The sequence below is a fragment of the Notamacropus eugenii genome, chromosome 4 (assembly GCF_028372415.1).
Source record: "Notamacropus eugenii isolate mMacEug1 chromosome 4, mMacEug1.pri_v2, whole genome shotgun sequence".
In the NCBI taxonomy this organism is placed as follows: Eukaryota; Metazoa; Chordata; class Mammalia; order Diprotodontia; family Macropodidae; genus Notamacropus; species Notamacropus eugenii.
Window position 1 is genome coordinate 470,631,719 of NC_092875.1, and position 4,878 is coordinate 470,636,596.

Sequence of the window (4,878 nt, forward strand, 5' to 3'; positions counted from 1 at the left end):
AGGGAGGCACTCAACTAGGGGAAAAAATTGGATCAAATATCTATAAGGTGGTCCTAGCTGTTGTCGTTTCATGATGCATTGTGGTGGCACTGTCTCGAATTCTAAGTCAGACTACTTCTAATCCAAGTATAGGCATTTATTGAGATTGATGCCTCTCATGGAGACGGCTAAGTTCCAAGAGAAACCAGCAATTTCAGAGAGAGCAAGATGCATTTTGTAGGGTAAAGATGCAATTATGTAGCAGAAATTATGAATATTGAAAAAGCAGGGGGATGGAGCGAAGATGGCAGAGTATAAGCATAGACATTCTACAGCATTCTCCACAAGCCCAGCTAAATACCTGTAAAAAATGGCTCTAAACAAATTCTGGAGCTGCAGAACCCACAGAAAGACAGTGAAGCAAATCTCCAGGCCAAGACAGCCTGGAAGGTCACCAGGAATTATCTATCAAGCTGTGCTGGGAGCAGAACGCGGTGCAGTATGGGCCACACTGGCACAGACAGGACCCGAGCAAGTCTTGGGAGGACTGAATCTCACACCTGTGGCAGTTTCCAGACTTTACAACCGCAAAATGCTTGAGGACAAATTAAAAGTGAGTGGAAAAAATCTGTGGGACCAGTGTGAGAGAGTAGAGTGGTCTGGCCCTCGCCCCAGGGCAGCAGAGGGAGGAAGAGGCAGAAGAACCTACAGCAGCCACTATTTCTGGAGCTCTAGGCCCACAGATTGTGGGGGAATTGAGTGGATGACCACCACCCAGTCCTCCCCCTATCCCCTACTGGAAGCAGAGAAGTATCTTGATGAAGAGCTCAAAAATCAAGTAAATGACTGGGAAAAAGAGCAAAAACCAGAAAAAAGAATCAGACTATAGAATCTTACTTTGATGACAAGGAAAACCAAAACATGAAAACAGCAGATAAGAGTTACAGCTCCTCCATCCAAAGCCTCCAAGAAAAATATGAATTGGTCTCAAGCCATGAAAGAGCTCAAAAAGGATTTTAAAAATCAAGTAAGAGAAGTAGAGCAAAAATTGGGAAGAGAAATGAGAGTGATGCAAGAAAATCATGAAAAACAAGCCAACAGCTTGCTAAAGGAGACCCAAAAGATGAAAATAACACTAAAAAATAGACCAATCCAAATGACAAAAGAGATCCAAAAAGCCAATGAGGAGAATGCCCAAAAAAGCAGAATTGGCCAGATGGAAAAGGAGGTCTAAAAGCTCACTGAAGAAATTAATTCCTTAAAGATTAGAATGGAGCAGAAGGAAGCTAATGACTTTATGAAAAATCAAGAAATTATAAAACAAAACCAAAGGAATGGAAAAATAACAGACAACATGAAATAACTCATTGGAAAAACAACTGACCTGGAAAATAGATCCAGGAGAGATAATTTAAAAATTATGGGACTATCTGAAAGCCATGATCAAAAAAAGAGCCTAGACATCATCTTTCATGAAATTAAGAAGGAAAACTGCCCTGATATTCTAGAACCAGGGGGTAAAATAAATATTGAAAGAGTCCACTGATAACCTCCTGAAAGAGATCTCGAAAGGAAAATGCCTAGGAATACTGTAGCCAAATTCCATAGCTCCCAGGTCAAGGAGAAAATGTTGCAAGCAGTCAGAAAGAAACAATTTGAGTGTTGTGGAAACACAATCAACTTCTATATTAAGGGATCTAAGGGCTCGGAATATGATATTCCAGAGGTCAAAGGAGCTAGGATTGAAACCAAGAATCAGGAAAACTGAGTATAATGCTAAAGGGGAAAATATGGTCATTCAATGAAATAGAGGATTTTCAAGCATTCTTAATGAAAAGACCAGAGCTGAATAGGAAATTTGACTTTCAAACACAAGAATCAAGAGAAGCATGAAAAGGTAAACAGGAAAGAGAAATCATAAGGGACCTACTAAAGTTGAACTGTTTACATTCCTACATGGAAAGATAATATTTGTAATTCTTGAGACTTTTCTCAGTATTTGGGTAGTTGGAGGGATTATATACATATATAGAGAGGGCACAGGGTTAGTTGAATAGGAAGGGATGATATGTAAAAAAATAAAGGATCAGAGGAATACATTGGGAGGAAAAAGGGAGAAGTAGAATGGGGCAAATTATCTCATAACAGAGGCAAGAAAAAGCTTTTTCATTGGAAGGCAAAAAAGGGGAGGTGAGAGGGAAAAAGTGAAACTTTCATCACATTTGGCCTAAGGAGGAAATAACATACACTCAATTTGCTATGAAAATCTGTCTTACACTACAGGAAAGTAAGGGGGAAGGGGACAAGTGGGGTGTGGGGGAATGATAGAAGGGAGGGCATTTTAAGGGTTAGGGTTAGGGTTAGGGCAAATGGGAGAAGGGAGTAACTAGAAGTAAACACTCTTGGGGAGGGACAAGGTCAAAAGAGAACAGAATAAATAGGGGACAGGATAGGATGGAGGGCAATAGTCTTTCACAACATAGCTTTTATGGAAGTCTTTTGCATAACTACACATGTATAACATCCAATTGCATTCTCAATGGGGATGGGTGGGGAGGGAGGAAGGGAGAGAAGTTGGAACTCAAAGTTTTAAAAACAATTGTTAAAAATTGTTTTTACATGCAACTGGGAAATATACAGGTAATGGGGTATAGAAATCTATCTTGCCCTACAAGAAAATAGGGGAGATGAGGATAAGGGAAGGGAGGAATGTGATAGAAGTTGAGGGCAGATTGAGGGAAGGGGTAATCACAATGCACACTGTCTTGGAGTGGAGGCAGGGAGAGTTGGGGAGAAAATTTGGAACTCAAAATCTTGTGGAAATGAATGTTGAAAACTAAGAATAAACATTTTTTAAAAAGGCAGGAGGGGTTTGTTAAGGAATTAGGGAATAGGGGAGATATGCCAGCCACGATGGAACTGTGCATGCGAATATCCACAATGCCCAGGTAGGCACAGTCCCTTCCATTGTTTTGGGGTCCATTTCCTGCTTGAGCATCCTGGTGGTGCTGCTTTCTGATTAGCTGAGTATTCTGGTCCTGCCTGGGACTAGATGAATGTGCTTGTGGTCAAGTATATGGACACCCCTGCTGTTTCCTGTGGGAACTGAGTTCATGGACAGACTTGTTGTTCTAGTGAGCAGTGAGGCATGTTATGAGGAAGTTAGGATATTAAATGGGGGCAGGGAAGGGCTAGATAGGAGCAAGGAAGTTAGGATATTGGGGATGGAGGCAGCTTTATTAGGATTCTATCGCTAGCAGCCAGGTTGGCGAGAGAAAGAGCTTTGAAAAAAGCAACTTGGAGTTGTGACCCTGAATTTTAAAGATCTTATTTTAATTAATCTGTACCCTTGTCTTTGAGTACAATTGTTTCCTAAATAAAACTATACTTCCTTGTGCGTCAGATCTCCCTTTCATAAGTGTGTGCTGCCTGTGACATTGGCTTTGGTAGTAGCAGTACAATTTTTCCTCCAGTAACTGTTGATTAATTGTAAAAGAGTGGAAAATGTATAGTTTTATTAAATACAGAATTAGTGGAACTTTGCTTTGTAAAGACCTAATATCTTGTCTATATTCAGGATACTGGTATTTGATCACTTCTTTTTAGGTAGAGTTGCCTCTAAAGTTAAAGTAAGGAAGTCACTGGAATAAGTTTAGAGAAGGATTACAAGTACATAATTCTTAGACTTTTGTAGCATTTTTTAAATGTACAATATTGTTTATAGTGTCTGTGTGCTGATGACCAAATAAGAACTAATAAATTCTGACTATGAAAGAAAAAATATACACATATATATATACATAAGGTTCCCATAGTCAAGATATATAGACAACTAATAAAAATATAACCAGTAGCCATTCACTAATAATAATGGTGGGCCCCTACAGCGCTTATCCATCGGCAGCTATGTCTGGGATCAACACAGATAGATAAATAAAGGGCCCAGAGTTGAACAGGAGGGGGAGCATAGGTTGGATTGCCTTTGGAAAATTGCAAAGCTCTTTTCCTGATCCCAAGCTTCTCATGAAAGCAAAAGCCCATCTTAGTAACATTAACGTTTAGTCAGTGTTACTATATGGAAGCACAACATGGAAAAAGTGTCATGCTAAGTGTCACAAACTGGAAGAACTTCTAGGTCATGTGACCAGCTAGATGGAATTCTACACATTTTCTCTGATCCTCACAGCTCAAACCTCTCCAAAGGCAAAATTGTGTGCTAAAGATAAAGGCGACTTCAGCAACCTTCGTAGTCTAGGGCAGATGTGTCAAAACTTGCAGCCCAGGGTATGCTCCTGAAGTCCCAAGAGGATGGCGTGACTCAGATGAAAATGTAATTGAGAAATGGTAAGCAAAGTAAAAATACAATACAACATCACATCAACTTATGGTTTTCAGAGTCAATACATCGCTCTTTTTATTTGAGTTACCACTGCTCTAGGACACCAGCCACTCAAAAGAAGGTAAAGAATCACTCACGCATCTCTAGGTTGTACTTTGAGTCCTATAGAGAGGAGAACCACAGGACTCAATTTTATCATGGTCCTTGGCAGGAAGGGTTTGGATCTCAACTATAACCCTAAACAAATGCAGTGTTGACCGAATGGTGGAACTGTTGAGGAGGCTTCAATTTGTTTGAATATTCTCAAATAACTTTAATGATAACAGTGAATCACTACTTGCTCAATTAGTTTTAGCTTTCCTGAATTTTAGCAGTTCTTAAATTCAGTCAATACAATATGGATATATGCAAAATAATGAACCTCAAATACAATCGAACTGGAAGCTTGAGTTCATATGCCTTAAGTCAAGAAGCCCCTTTAGAGGCAGGAGAGAATTTAAATGTAGGTATTGTACCTATGGAGTTAGGGCTATTGACTTTGCAAAAATTCCTGCAGGCTT